This window comes from Camelus ferus, chromosome 10 (genome assembly GCF_009834535.1).
Source record: "Camelus ferus isolate YT-003-E chromosome 10, BCGSAC_Cfer_1.0, whole genome shotgun sequence".
Taxonomy (NCBI): Eukaryota; Metazoa; Chordata; class Mammalia; order Artiodactyla; family Camelidae; genus Camelus; species Camelus ferus.
The window spans coordinates 45,970,085-45,986,305 of record NC_045705.1 but is presented as its reverse complement, the minus strand read 5'-3'; the positions used below and the strand labels follow the sequence as shown (position 1 = coordinate 45,986,305).

The 16,221-nt window shown below is 42.3% G+C and overlaps 1 protein-coding gene across 10 annotated transcripts in view; it reads right to left on the bottom strand.

The window, feature by feature from the left end:
• The window catches only part of SERGEF (secretion regulating guanine nucleotide exchange factor), a 200,504-nt gene that overhangs the window by 52,308 nt on the left and 131,975 nt on the right, over positions 1-16,221 (bottom strand). Inside the window, exon 12 of one of the 10 annotated variants that reach the window (XM_032488913.1) lies at positions 12,370-16,045. The exons of the other annotated variants lie outside the window; for them this stretch is intronic. The gene's annotated coding sequence lies outside the window, so the exon portion shown is untranslated. Of the gene's footprint in view, positions 1-12,369; positions 16,046-16,221 lie in introns of those variants that run through there. 10 annotated transcript variants of the gene reach the window in all.

Genomic DNA, 16,221 nt, shown 5'->3' with positions numbered 1-16,221 from the left:
TAAAATATGCAGAAAACATGGAAAAACAAAAAGTAAAAACTGAAAAATAATTCAATTAACATGTGTTGACTGCCCATTAAATACCATGCCCTCTGCTAAGTACTGGGAATTTGGTGATAACACAGTTTTGATCCTCAAGAGATGTCCAAGCTATTTGCAGAGACAGGAAGAGACTCAAAGACTAATACGATACATAGATGTTAGAGGCTCCTTATGAAATGTACAGGAACAGAAGAGGGAGCAACTGATTCCTTTTAGGAAGTTGGGGAAATATAAAGCTGGACTGGAAGGAGAATAGGTGTTTACTTGTTGGACAAGGAAGGGAAGGGCATTTCAGAAGGGATGAACAGGACATACAAAAGCACACAAAGGAGAAAGGTGTTTGTAAGGAAAATGTCCTGAGATCGCCATAATGAGGTTTCTATATATGGTAAATTATCTGTGGCACAGGGATAGCTGGTGTGAATGGCGGGGGCCAGACTGTGAAGAGTCCCAGATGACATCAAGAATGTTGCCTACACAGTGGAAATTGACACAACATTGTAAACTGACTATAACTCAATAAAAAAAAGTTAAAAAAAAAGAATGTTGCCTACATTGGGAAGTATGATTTTTTCCAGTATTTTTTAAAATATGCCTTTTGTTTTCATTTTTATGTGACGAATGCTGTTACTCTTAGTCAATACAGCAAACTATAGCCTAGCAAATGGGCCGTAACTTATCTAATCCCATTGTTAGACATTTAGGCAACTTTTATTTTACTAAATTATAGAACACTATAAAGAATATCCTTAATCAAAAAGCTATTTCCATATTTAAGATCTTTCCTTAGGAGACAATTTCAGGATATGAATTAATAAATGAAAGTGAATAGACACCTTCAAGGATCTTGATAAATAGTTCCAAAGGATTTTCCAAAAGTGGCCCATTTTTATAAATGAGGAGGTAAGGCCCAAGGAGATTACACGTCTTATCCAAGTCACACTGTCAAATGGGGTGGAACCAAGAGCAATAGTGGAATCCCCTAACTCCCGGTCCAGTGCTCTTCCTTCTGCATCACATTGCCTTCCTACAGATCAAGGCTGAGTGCAATAAGATCTAGTCAGCCAATGCTTCTGATCACTTCTAACAAGAACTTTAGGTCAGCAATGTACATATGTAGGAGATGAGAGTAATATGTGTGTGTTTACATGCATATGTGAATGCCTATACACGAGTCTCTTTTCCCAGCCTTACCATGTCTGCTCCCCCTACATTACAGCCTCTGTTCTAGCCAAGCCAAGTACATCTTACACTGTCTCACCTCTACAGCTTTGATCCTCCTACCTGAGATGTCTCCTGTTCTCCTATCCAAATTCTATGCATATTTTTAAAAGACAGACTTAACATAATCAAAAAAGCACTTCCAGGCTATAAGTATTTCCTATCAATAACGTCCATGTATAATACTTATTTTATTGCTTTGCAGCATCTCTTGTATTGATGTAGATCTTGGTTTTCTCATGTGTGAGATGAGAATAATTATGTTCCCATCCTGCTCCTCACTCCCAACACACACACACACAGGGCTACTGCCATGATTAAATGACACAATGATTGTAGGAGACCCAGAGAGACATACAGATTGTTTTTATTAGAGTCCTGAACGCCGTGACTGGTCATTCTGATGATGACTGGAGATCCTGCCAAGATCCTCTGTCATTTAAGAATGATTAATTACGCTCACTAGACAGCCCCTTGTAGCATCAGAAAGTGAATGGCTGCAATACATTCTATAATAAGTCTCAACAAGACCTGAAACCAAGGGGTTAATACTCTGAGAAAATCCATTAACCAAAACACTGCATTCCTGGAGCACTCTGGGGAATCACCGTCTCCCAGGACACTTTCCTGCTCCATTGCTGAGATGTATGTATTTGTACTCAGACATGTGCATGCGCGCACACACATTCTTCACCAGCAGCCCATTTCTAGAAAGTGAAATTCAGCAGAAGGGAGGCTGGACTTGGACTGCACCACCAGGGGGCCAGTTATAAACGATTTGGGACATTTATTTCAGTTTTCCAGAGGCTTCTGGTGAAACATAAGGAGACCAGGCCTTACAGTTCAGATTTTGCTGCCTGCTAGTTGTATGACTTTGGTCAAGATCCTTGATCTCTCAGCCTTGGTCTTCTTTTATATAAAATAGGCATCATGCCTATCTCAGACAAGTAAGTTAACCTCCCTGGGCTACTGTTTCCTCTGTTGTAAAACTGATGCCATAGTTGCTATATGTTATGTGCCTACTGTGTACCTGGCCCTGTGCTGAGGCTCTACTGCATTCTTTCCTTAATCCTCACAGCTCTGTGGGATAATGGATAATACTATTATCTGCAGTTCACAGATACAGATCATATACTCAGAGGAGTTCAGTAATTTGCCCCAGGTCACACAGTGCTAGGTTGCAGAGTTAGATTCAAACCCTGGCCTCTTTGATGTGAAACCCTTCACTCTTAGCTGCTAAACCATATTCCTGCCTATCAGAGAGGTGTTGCAAGGAAGACATGAAGTGACATTTGTTATTAGTATTCTGATGTGCTTCCTGGGCACCCAGTGGTCTGCATTCCACTTCTACAGTCTGTGAGTACCAGGAGGCTCTCCAGAACTCTGGGGCCAGGAGGCCCTGTGGGGTATGTGTGCATCTTGAGAACAAGACCTGCTGGAAAAATATTTCCTGCTGTGTACTCCAAATTCATGAAATCAGCCACGCTGTGGTCATGGGCAGAAGTGATGGATAAAATTCCTCCAATGTTTTAAGCTAGAGGCCAGTTTGGTGGTGGGAGCACCTACATTAAAGACAAGAGGACTGAAGACTAGAGCACAACACTCATGCTCAAGCATTAGCACGGGTTTCCTTGAAGCTGATGGTAACCAAGGTGCCTGCGAAGGTAGGAGCATGTGCCTTCAGAGAAGCTGGACTGTCCCCACCCCACCCCGACACTCCACTGCTTACACAGAAAGGAAGAAGGGCCACATGAGGAAGACACCACATTTTTAAACCTTAGGCTGGATTGAACAAAAAATAGAACTGTGATTCAAATGTCTATTCCTGAGTCCTCTGCCTTTGCATTCTGGAAACCAGATTGTTTCACCCCTCATCACATCTACCTCCTCAAGGTGCTCATTCCCACAGCTCAGAGACTCAGGGCAGTAAGAATTACTAAGACTCTACAAAGCACTTGGTACACACTGGGCCCTTGACACCCACGATCTCATCTGAGCTGTACAAAGACCCTGTGAGGCAGGTATTATCACTTCCAGTCTACAGATGAGAAAACTGAGGCCCTGTTAGGGGAAATGACTTGCCTAAGGTCACTCAGCTAGTAGGTGGCAGAGCTGGGAACGGATTCCAGCATGAGGGCTCCACATTCCTCTCTTTCAAACACATATGCCTGCAACATTTCTAAGTAAGAAGCCGAGCTTCATTTTAGGCTTAGTGAGTGATAAAAGCAACACTGCTATCCAGTTTGCCTATGGCTCTGGGAAGGACTCAGCAAAGCAGCCATCTGAATGATTCACTCTTGTGACTGACAAGAAGACTTCTTTTGGTTCTTGCTTCAGCAGCTGCTAAATCTGCTATACCACCCCACCCCCTCCAGCTGGCTCAGGGAGGTGAAATTATTTATATAAGAATTTCACTGGCCTCCCACCTCAAGGCATGATTATCAGAGACTTCTAAGTGATAAAAATGTCATAAATCATAATAAAGGAGAAGAGGAGTCAGGGTCAAGAAAGATAACAGGTAAGAGGACATTCTGAAAAGCAGGGCAGTAGGTACAGATGTGATAGTATAACTTCCAAAGTTGACAAAAACACTTCCCTAGCAATTTCTTCATCTGATCCTCAGGTGTTAGTATCTCCATTTTATAGATGAGGAAGGTGTGGTTCCAAAAGGTCATGGTCTAAGGTCCAAGGTCAGAGAGAGGCTGGAAGAGGAACCTAAGTGTCCTAGGCCCCACCCAGTGCTTCCTCCAAGCCACCTGCTCCTTAAAGTTGTAAAGACAGAAATCTGTAAGCATGGTAAGAGAAAGAGCCCTATAGTCTTGTGCCCCTGAATGACAGGACCAGGGAGGGGAAAGTGGCTGTGTCAGCATCAGACAGAGGGAGCAGAGCATCTGGAACTCTGGGCTTGGGAATCAGAACATTTTTTTAAGTCCTGCCTTAGATATCCACTACTTGTGTGATCCTGGGCAAGTCACTTCATCTTGCCTTGATTTCCTCACTTGTAAAATGTGGCTCATAATAGTACCTACCTTATATGATTGTAGTGACAACTAAATAGAAAAAAATAAACCATACATATCCAGTGCTTTGCACCAAGGCAAACTCTTGGTGAATGTAGTTGTCACCAGTTTCATCATTCTCATTATGAAGGTGCCCAGCACGCTGCTGGGCACATGGGAGATGCTCAGTGAATGTTCATTCCCTCTTCTTCCCCACGTCCCCATACCTCCCAGAATACAAAACCCCCATCCACTGTCTGCAGGCCTGTTCAGAGGAGGTCTAGGGTTGGAAATTGGGAAAGCAGAGGGTGCTTCTTCCCGGGCAGCCTGACTGGACTGGTCTTGTTTTCTGGGGCAGTGAGCTGCCATATGTCATTAATTATGCGTTGTGTATGTCCTCTTGGGTCACTCCCCAAAAATTAGTGATTCCATCCTGGATTTTTCTCAGGAGATAGAGCCTTCACAGGTATGGGCTCCTACTGAGGACCTAACCTTCACAATGGCATCATGACCTCTAGGGAGAAAGTCTTACAGGACAGGTAGGTCCCTGCAAAAGCTGGCCAGGAAAGCAATCTCTGCCCTGGGCTAAATTACTGCAGCAGCAGGAATAATCACAGAATGGTCACACTGTTGTAACATTATCAAAGGCATCACAACACCACATCCTATAGCAAAGCCACTTAGCAGAAACATTATCCATATACACATGAAGTAAAAACTATGTAAGTAGTCTACTTCACTAACCTTTCTCTACAGAAACTCTCTGACCTCTCTAAAGAGCCCAAAGTCTTCATTCCAATCCCCTACCAGGTAGTTCAATTTGGGTGTTCCATTGGCATTTCAGACTTCATCATGTTAAAAACAAAAACAAAAACAAAAACAAACAACCCATCACCTTGCCTAAAGCCTACTCTTTCCCTTCCATGTATTTCCTTTCTCAGTCAATAACAACACATCCACCCAGCCCACCAAGCAGAAAACTGGGTACCATCCCTGATCCTGACCATTCTTCTCTTCTCAACCATGCTCTTACAAGGTCACTGAATCACAGCAAGCTTAACTTGGCCTTTCAAATTGATTCTTACTTTCTATCTCAGCAGTCATTACTTAATTCAGGTCCTCATCATCCCTTCCTTTAAGGTAATGCTCTGGTTTCTCTATTCCTCTCTTTGCTTCCAGGCTCTCTCTCCTTCAACTCAGACTTCCTCCTGTCCCCAGAAAAGATTTTTGTAAAATATAAGTTGGACCATATGATGGTCAGTTTTATGTGTCAATTTGTACCCAGTTATTCAATCAAATACTAGTCTAAGTGTTGCTGTGAGGTATTTTGTAGATATGATTCACCTCTGTAATCAGTTGATTTTATGCAAAGGAGATTTTTCTAGATAATCTGGGTGGGCCTAAGCCAATCAGTTGAAAGTCCTTAAGAAGAGAACTGCAGTTTCCCTAAGGAAGATGGTCTACCTATTGACTGTAGCATCACTTGGCTCTTCTTGAAGATTTGCCCTTTGGATTTCAGACTTGCCTTGCCATCCTCCACAGTTGTGTAAGCAGATTCTTTGCATTAAATCTCGTAATGTATATCTCCTCCTGGGTCTTCCTCTGGTTGAACCCAGGCAGATATATCCTGTCTCTGAAACAAAATTCTTACTTTGATAGAAACTATTAGACTGGTAAAAAATGATAGGTAGATTATGCCAAGTCTTGGCAAGGATGAGGAGCCACAGACATCTTCATGTACTGCTGGTGTCATGTATCAGGTCTTTTACATATATTATCCTATTTAGTTGTCATACTAACATCTTGAGTATTCTCATTCTCTTTATCCACATAGGGAAACTGAGGCTCAGGGAGGCTGTAATTCACTCAAAGTCACATAGCTGGAAAATGGCAGGACTGAGTTGAAACCTAGTCAGATGTCTTTCATGGACTTAGTGTCCCTCCCTCCCAACCACATCAAATTCATTTGAGAATTGTAATAGAACCATATTTATTAAAACTATGGTATTCTATCTTGCTTTTTATGCAAAATGATTATCTTTCTTTTCTAATCATACTTATACTTATTACAACATCAGGAAGCCTTTATGAAGCAAGGTGGGGGGGGGACCAGATTATTATCTTTATTTTTGTAGTTGGGCAACTAGAGCCCTTGGAAGGCAAGCAAATTACTTAAAGTCACAAAAAAGAGAAGATTAATAAAAGTATCTGAACAGTCTAAGGGCAAGATTAAAAAGAAATCTTCCCTAGGGGAGGGGCAGTCCTGGATTTGGAAGGGACCACAGTTTAAAATACTCCCTTCTGAGAATACATGGTTTGAAGCAAAGGGGTCTGGGCTGAGTGCTGGGAGATCCACTTTCTCAGTCAGCCTGGGCCTCTTCCCTGACTCGCTCACAACTGGAACCTATCACTGTACCCCTCCAAGAATTTGGGTATCTCATTCCTAGATGAGCAGTGGGAACAGATGGTTTTTGAGGCCCTTTAGCTCCAACCCACTTTAATTCTACAGAATCGACATTGCCAAGTGCACCTGCACTTCGTGGGCTCTCCCTTGAGCGAACAAAGTTTATTCTGCAGTGTGGGCACAGCTGAGACATAAAACTACATCCCCACTCCTAGCCCATCCTGGGATAGATCCCTTTTACTCCTGTTTGCAGGACCATTACACTGCCTGTCCCACTGACAGTTTAAAGTAACAGAGCCAACAAGCTCATCCTCTCCTCTCTGCCTACACCTCTGCTGCCTCGGCGGCCTCCCCCGTGCTCTGGCCTCACTAACACAAGCTGACCAGGAGCTGTGCGGGCAGTCAATACCCAAGACTTACAGCTTGTACCATTAGGCCCACTCTTACATCTATGCCCAATTAAATGTTACTTTGCTGACTTCAGCTCACATTTCCACCCTTGTTTAGATCCTGATTTTGTCATCCTTTCGGTATACGAACCCTCCCAGTTCCCTGATGTTACATAAAGCGAAAACACTTTCCTTCTACACTTTCATGGGGACAGGCTCAGGCTGGAGCCTTCTAGCAGCCACAAGAGATCCTTTTGCAGCTCTTATTGATTTACTGCTGAATAATTTGGGATAGTATCACTAACTGTGAATTCACCACTTTTGGATGCCCAGATCCTTACACTGTAGAGCACCCAGGACAATTCTCTTCTCCCGGAGTGAGTTATCTTGGTTCCCCCAATCTGTGAGACGTGTAAAATAACTGTACTACTTAATGGTTGGTATAAAGAATAAATTAATAATGTGTAAAACTGCACAAGGTCCATGCTAACGGACTGATAATGTCAACTACCACTGTTATTATGGTCAGCAAATATTTGAGAGTTGATAATGTCCTGTGTTGACTTCCTAGGCCCTTATTTCCCCTTACCTTCCCCCCAAAGCTGAGGTATTGAAGTCTTTACCTTTTTTTTTTTTTTTAAACTACAACTAAGTTCATATAGCAACCCCTGGGAGAGGCTCAAAAATTAAGAAATAAAAGGAAACAGGTCTAATCTAAAAAAAATGACAAGATGAACTTAATTTACAAAACAGAAACAGACTCACAGATACAGAAAAACTTACGGTTACGAAGGGGAAAGGGGTGGGGAGGGATAAACTGGGCGTTTGGGATTTGCAGATACTAACTACTATATATAAAACAGATAAACAACAAGGTCCTACTGTACAGCACAGGGAACTATACTCAATATCTTTTAGTAACCTATAATGAAAAAGAATATATATACACATATACACATATGTGTGTGTATATGTGTGTGTAAAACTGAATGACTATGCTGTACACCAGAGACTAATACAACACTATGTATCAACTACACTTCAATTAAAAAAAAAAAGTCTAATTTCTGTATATTACTGGGCTGCACTTGCTGAAAACCTGTGAAGTGATGCAGCAGAGGGAACTGGGGGATATGGGATCTCTAGTGAGGCGGAGCAGCAGAGACTACCCAGAAGTGAGCCACATCAAGGGCTCCTGATGCCATGGCTGCCAGGTCAGCATGACAAGGATGCGGGCCTTGGAGTCACTTCAGAAGTTGTGATGCTCTGTCTCCAAAGAGGTGTGGTGGTGCTAGCTAGAGTTAAGATTTGGGGGCTGTCAACCTGGGTTCAAACTCTGACTTGCTGTGTGACTGAGCAGATCATTTCCTCACTTAGGCCTTCATGTCCTCTTCTGTGGGGATTAGGTCATTTCTGAAGTCCCCTCCACCTTCAAAGTCTATGCTTTTAGGACCCTAGGCCTCTTCTTACATTAGATCAGCTAAAATTTTGCTCCCCTTCCCCAAAAGGCAGTCCCCTTCCACAGTAGAAGCCCATAAACCTTCGGCTAACCACTTCATTTGGCAAAATTAAATTTTTAAAGAGCATCTGTCCAAAAGTCCCTATCATTTTACTTTTTTCTTTTTGCCTTCTTGCTCTCTAATGCCATTTGCTGAAAAATTTTGCAAGTCAGTTCCCAATTGATCATAGTAAATTCTCTTCAAATGCAGAATTTATCTAAGAGGTGCTGCCTGAATAAAATGAACAGACTCACAAATCACAAAGGCCAACACAAAGGCCATGGTGCAGGGTTTCAGCTGTGGATGGCTTACCTTCTGTCAGCTCCCAGTCTGCCTTGCAGTCTTAGGGCCACTTTGGGACCATGTCCTGTACCCTTTGCAGCTGTGGGCTACAAAAGCCAGCTAGGAACTTCCGACAATAAGGGCAGATTGAGCCCAGGCCTTTATCTCTACTTCCTTCCAAAGTCCCATGAAACTGGCCGGAAAGAAGTACAGAACATATAAATCCACCATGAAAAGGAGAATGGAAGAGGAGACAACAGCAGCCAAGACAGCTCAGCACATTTCAGATGAAGAACAGATGGAGGAAATAACTGACTTCACAGAGTGGAGGAGGCTGTGGCCCAGTGCCTGCTGAAGGGGACACTTTTCTTAGAGGGTGGAGAAGAGTGGAGAGTACATCTGGAAGGCAAGTGAAAAACATCCAGCACAGGCTCCAATATGTAAGACAGAATCCAAAATGATGAAATAGAAAAGAAAAAAAGTAGAAGAGATAGAAACAAGGCAGAGAGCAAAAGAGAACATTTTTTAAAAGTCTATACAATATCCATGGAGAAGTGACAGATGATAAAGCAATATGAACAAGATAGGAAATTATTTTTTAAAGGATTAAAGAATAACAGAGAGCCCTTGGAAATGATAAATGATAGCCAAAATAAAAATTCTATTAGAAAGGTCGGAAGGTGAAGTCAAGGAAGTCTCCCAAAAAGTGATTAAAAATAGTAAAAACATGCCCAAGAGGAAAGAAAAGCTAAGGATATTAGAAGAAAAGCCCAGGAGATTCAATATATATCTGACAGAAGTCCCAGAAAGTGAGAACAGAAAAAAAAATAATAATAAGGAAAAAGTTACCAAAGAATCATTGCAAGAAACATTTCCCAGCACTGAAGGGCATATGCCTCCAGTCTGAGGGCTCAATAACTACAGGACAACGACTAAAAGATGATCCACACCAAGGCACATCATCATAACATTTCAAAACACACTGAAGATAAGGAGAAGCTCCTAAAAGTTTCAAAGAAGAAACCACCAACAACACAAAACCTAGTCACATTCAAAGGAACTGGAATTAGGGAAAAAAACAAAACAAAACAGCAGACTTCTCAATAGTAACGTGAGAATCTAGAAGACAATGGAAACATGGATTTTTTTCCTTTAAAAATTAGAAGAAAAAGAATTTCCAGCCTAGAATCCTACACACAGCTAAACCATCAATTAAGTTTGAAAGCAGAGCAAATATATTTTCAGAACTTCAAGAAATCAAAAAATTCATCTCCAACTATTCTTTCTCAGGAAGCTACTGGAATACATGCTCCACCAAAATGAGATGCTAATTTAAAGAGGGAAGAAGACAGGGAGCAGGTGAAACAGGGACTGGACACAGGAGAATGCAGAGAGAAATCGCGGGGTGACAGCTGTGCAGGCGGGGAGTAACCATTCAGACTGGAGCAGGAGGGCAGAGCTCTGGAGTCCGGTGCAGCGAGAGGGGGTGCGGAGACTGCTAACAGAGTTGATGTATCTGATCATGTCAAAAAGAGTATCATGAAGTGTACAGACGTTTTGGGGGTATCTGGGAAGAATCGGTGATTAGTATATAGATAGTTAAAGGAAGACTTAAAAACAGGCAATGCTAACTCCAGGAAAAGAAAAAGTACAGCAAAGGAGCCATATTATGATACATTACTTGGCTCAACACTGAGAACAGCATTTAAATTGGTCATCTAATGGACTAATGATCTAACCATAGTTGGGAGGATGACAGGAAAAGAAACAGAGATGGCAGTGGAAGATGATTAATTTTTCTTTGTATTAAGAAATCAATAGATAAAAGTTATTTTATTTAAAATTGATATCTTAAATGAGTATTAATTTAGAAATACAGAGGTAGATACCTGAAAATAATTCAAAATGGTTGGCTCTGGGAATGGGACCAGGAGGTGGGAAAAGGCAAGACAGAAACTGCCATTATTATTAAGCCTTTTAGTTAGTTTTTTTTTTTTTTTGCTTTTTAAATACATGCATATACTATTCTGTAGTAAACACAAAATAACCTAATAAAAAAAGGGCATGCTCTAGAGTCAGATAATCTAGTTCAAATAACCAATCCCATCAAACATTAGTCGTAAGATCTTAAGACAAGATGTTTAACTTTTCTTGAGCCTCATTTTTCTCATCTGTAAAACAGGGATATGTGTTACAGTGTGTCTATGATACATACATCCATAGTGTATGTAAGAGTGCACACAAGAGCCTAGTGAGATAGTGAGATTGTGTGTAAGAGCTTAGCCTGGTGCACACCACATAGTTAAGTTCCCTGTGGTGGAAGAAGTGATGATTCACACCACACTTGATGGTCAGATCACCTTAGCTCTTTTTAAAGAGTGAAGACTAGACAGAATGGCCATCAATAAAAAGTCCACAAATGATAAATGCTGAGAAGCATGTGGAGAAAAGGGAAGCCTCCTACACTGTTGGTGGGAATGTATTTGGAGCAGCCATTATGGAAAACAGTATGGAGATTCCTCAAAAAACTAAAAATAGATTTACCATATGATCCAGCAATCCCACTTGTGGGTATATATCCGGAGGGAACTCTACTGCAAAAAGATACATGTACCCCAATGTTCACAGTAGCACTACTTACAATAGCCAAGACATGGAAACAACCTAAATGTCCACTGACAAATGACTGGATAAAGAAGATGTGGTGTATTTATACAATAGAATATTACTAAGTCATAAAAAAGGAGTAAAATAATGCCATTTGCAGCTACATGGATGGATCTGGAGATCATCATTCTAAGTGAAGCCAGAAAGAGAAAGGAAAATATCATATATCATTTATATGTGGAATCAAAAAAAAAAAAAAGACACAAATGAACTTATTTACAAAATAGAAGTGGAGTTACAGACATAGAAAACAAACTTATGGTTACCAAAGGGGGAAAGGTGGGGAGGGATAAATTAGGAGTTAGGGATTAGCAGATACAAATTACTATATACAGAATAGATAAACAACAGGTCCTACTGTATAGCACAGGGACCTATATTCAAAGCTTGTAGTAACCTATAATGAAAAAGAACATTAAAAGGAATACACACACACACACACACACATATACATATACACATACATACATACACACACATATATATATAACTGAAACATTATGCTGTACGCTGGAAATTGACACAACACTGTAAACTGACTATATTTCAATTAAAAAAGAAGAAAAAAGCAGACACTAATGAACTTATCTACAAAACATAAACAGATTCATAGGCACAGTGAACAAACCTATGGTTACTAGGGGGAAAGGAGATAGGAACGGATAAATTAGGAGTTTGAGAATTGCAAACATTAACTACTATATATAAAATAGATTAAAAAACCAAATTTCTTCTGAATAGCACAGGGGACTATATTCAATATCTTGTAGTAACCTATAATGAAAAAGAATATGAAAATGAATATACGTATGTAAATGTATGACTAAAACATACTATACACCAGAAATTGACACATTGTAACTGACTATACTTTAATAAATTTATTTTTTAAAAGGAAAAAAAAAGTGAGGACTAGACCCTCTCTGGTCCTCCCCCTGACACCAACCAGGAACAAGAAAAGTGAGGGCAAGAGCCATTTCCTCTGTCCATTCACCCCATCCACAGGGCTGAGCTTCGTGCTGGATACACAAGAAGGCTTTTTTCATTAATATACATCTGTGGCATTGACTTCAGAATAGAGGAGCAAGAGAGATGACAAACATGGCCATATGGGAAAGAAGGCAAAACACAGAAAGGGTGCTGAAGTGAGTCAGAAACAGCCATCCTGAGCACCTACTCTGTGCCGGGAGCTTTCCCATAAACCATAGAACTCACCCAGTGATGAGCAGTGACAGAAGTTACTATTACTTCAGTCTTTAGAGATGAGAAACTCATAGTTCACAGAGGGTAGCAACCTTGCCCACAGTCACACAGACACTGAGCAGCAGAGCTGGAACTGAAACCCATGGCTCCCTAACTCCAAGACCTCAGCTCCTCACACTGTGTTACGCTGCTTGCGGGCAAATTGTGCAACTTTTCTGAGATTCTGTTTCCTCATTTGTAGAATAGGGATTGAACTTGTCCTGGGAACTTCAGAGTGACTGCAAGAATGAAAGGAGATGGATGAGTGGAGGTGCCTTGTGCACTGGGAAACAGTGAGCACACAGAAGAGGCTACTGGCATTTGCATGTGTGCCAAGCTGGGGCTACACTGTGCAGCTTCCTGACTAAGTCAGCCTCTGGGCTGCCATGGGAAGAGGGAAGAACTGGCCTTGGGCTGGACCTGGAGTTACAACTAGGATGGGCAGAGTCCGGGCCAAGGAGTCTGATGGGGATTCTGGAGCCACAGTGCCCAGTCGTAACAATCCAGTGTTTTGAGGCCAAAAGGTCAGCAGCATCTTCCTTGCCTCAAGCTGAAAACCACAAACATACCCAATTAATAACTTACAAAGCCACAAGATCAGACCCACTGCCATTCCTTCCAGATTCCTCTGCTGAACAACTGTTTGCTTCTGAAAACAGGTAAGCTCAAGTCATTCCTCTGCTGTAAGACCTTTCCTGCTCCCTGTTACCACAAAGGATGAAGTCCCAGTTCCTTAGCCTTCATGGCCTGGCCACAGACATCCCTGAAGCCTTGTCTCCCACTGCTCTGGTCCCCTCCAGCTCCCCTCTTTTCCTCAAATTTGCCATGCCTTCTGCATGCTTTTGTTCATGTTGACCCCTGGAATGCCTCTCTCTTTCTCCTGCTCATCCTTTAAGACCTCCCTCGAACATCATGTCTTAGAAGTATGCCCTAACCCTATGTTCAGTGAAGGTGTGAGTTTATGAATTTTATGAACAAAACACAGTCTCAGAAAGTGTCAGAGCTGGAAGAGACCTTGAAGATTATCTTATACAATTCTCTCATTTTATCCATTAAAAAAAAGGAGGCCCAGAGAAGGAAAGTGGCCTGACCAAGGTGACAGCAACAAGTCTTGTATTCAGGTCCCTTGGTCCAGAACTCTTCCCCACTATGTGGTATTATCTTCGTACTGAACGAATAAATCTATGAATGATCAAATGGGTGAACAGAATGTTGCTGAAGCCCTGCCCAGAGAGAGCACTTTGGAATGAATGGTCATAGCTGTTCTGCATTTAAGGGCTTAGGTGCACCCAAGAGGAAGAGCAGATTCCACAGAGGTGAGAGGCAGAAGGGACAGCAGCCATTGGGTAGGTGGTATTTAGGGGGACTGGTACAAGGCCTGTGGGTGCTAAGGGGTGACACTGTGAGTCTGGGCATTCACAGGGAGATACCACGGTGTCACCCAGATTCAGGAAGCTTGCTACTACCTAAGGGAAGACAGAGTAGGCTCAAGGGCCTGACTCCTTGGCCATTGTCAAAGTTGCCCCACGCCACACACGGTCCCCTGGGTACTATGGTCTAAGGGGAGACCAGGATACAGGCTGGCCTCTGCCCCTCCAGACAAGTACTACCAATACCAGCTCTGCTGCTGCTTTTTCCTGTCTTCTAAAGTGCTGCTTTATACTCTAACTAAGCCAAAGCCTGATCTCTGTAGGAGGCAGCAGATGAGGGGGAAGTGCAGACCTCAGAGTCAGCAGATGTCAGTCTGAATCCAGGGCTTTACCTCTTTGAGTCTCCATTTTCCCATCTGGAAAACAGGGAGAAGTCTTACTTGTCTACTTTCTAGCTTGCATGGTGATGACTAACTGAAATGATACAGACAAAATGCTCAAAGCGGTGCCAGCACTTAGTAGGTACCCACTACTGTCAGTTCTCTTTGATTCTATAAAAAAAAAAAACATTATCTTTAAAAAAAAAAGTGCCTTTTATCTTCTGCTGCAATTATCAACTTATGAGTGTTTTCCTAAATAACCCTTAATGCTGCCACACTGTCTATACAGTAAAGTCCATGCCCCTAGGACAGGACCACCAGAGACTCCCCAGTGTCTTGCTGGCTGACCACCTGCTCACACTTTAAAGCCTTCCTTCCCTTTGCTGGTGTTAGAGTCTCAGCACAGAACGCTCTTTATCCCTCCTCCACTCAGAAACACCCTCTGCCGTGAGGGGTTCCAAAGTTAATCCTACTTTCCTCTTCACTTCTCTTCTAATTCTTGTCACTCTCTGCTTTGTACTCATTCATTTGCTCATTCAGTATTTATTAAGTATGTATCATGTGCTAAGCTTAATTCATAGCTCTCTTTCCCATTAAATGTGAGCTCCGTAAGGTAAGACCAGTGCTGTATTCCTCTGCAGCACCCAGAATGCTACAGGGCACACTATCAGCCACTAGCAAGCTGAAGGGAGGGGATGGGGAAAACACTGTATGCAACATTCACTTGGCATTTAACAAATATACGAAGCACCTAATGCATGCAGGGCAAGTGTAGATGGTGTGGGTCTATTAAGAAGTACGACACAGTTTGTGACCATGAGGACAGACTTGAGAGGTGAAGCGGGCTTTAGAAATATTTCCCAGATGAGGATCCTGAGCCCCAGAGAGGGAGAGTACCTGCCCAGGGTCACACAGAGAGTTAGCAGCAGATGGAGCTAGGACTAGAGCTCTGCCTTTCCACTGCAGAAGGCTGTATCTGTCTTACTCTGTATTTTTCACCTGGAGTTCACTTTAGTTAGACTGACCTTTGCAGGGCCCCAGCCTTTTGAGTATCTATAAACAAGTGTAGTGGGTCACAGTTACACTTTTTGCTAGTGTAAGCAACTCTGAAAGGACCAGAGCATTGTGGCAAAACATGGTGGTCAGTCTTGTACCCAAAAAGACTGAGATGACAGGGTGAATAATTTAGCAAGTATGTGAGCCTCCTTGACAGCCCAGCACCCTCACCTGTGGTCTCATGTGGAATGACCACCATGGAGTGATACAAACATTGCTTCTTTAGGAGTAATAGTGGGGGGGAAAAATTCACTTTTACTGAGAGCTAGAAAGGCAGACCTTGTGATATGAGGTGACACCTTGAAAAAAAATGACTCAATAGAAATGATAACCAATGGTCTGTAAAAACATCTGTGTATTAATTGTGAAACATCCCTCCCAAATGCAAAAGATCTTATTACCTTTCTGGCCTGGCAGAGAGGAAATCATGGTGCCTCAAATGGCAGGTGTGATAGTGATGAGTACACCAGCTCCAGAACTGAGCGAATCAGAACCTGGGACAGAGCATCAGAAACAAGGAAACTATGCAAAAGAGGCTGCTCCGCCTCACCAGTCCCCCTCTGCTTGGTAAACAGCCCTGGAGATCACAACCACTTGGGAAAGCTCTTTGAGAACCAGCCACAAGCTCCTGTCTGAGCAACATGAGCTGGACCCCTGTTCTAGCTCCAGC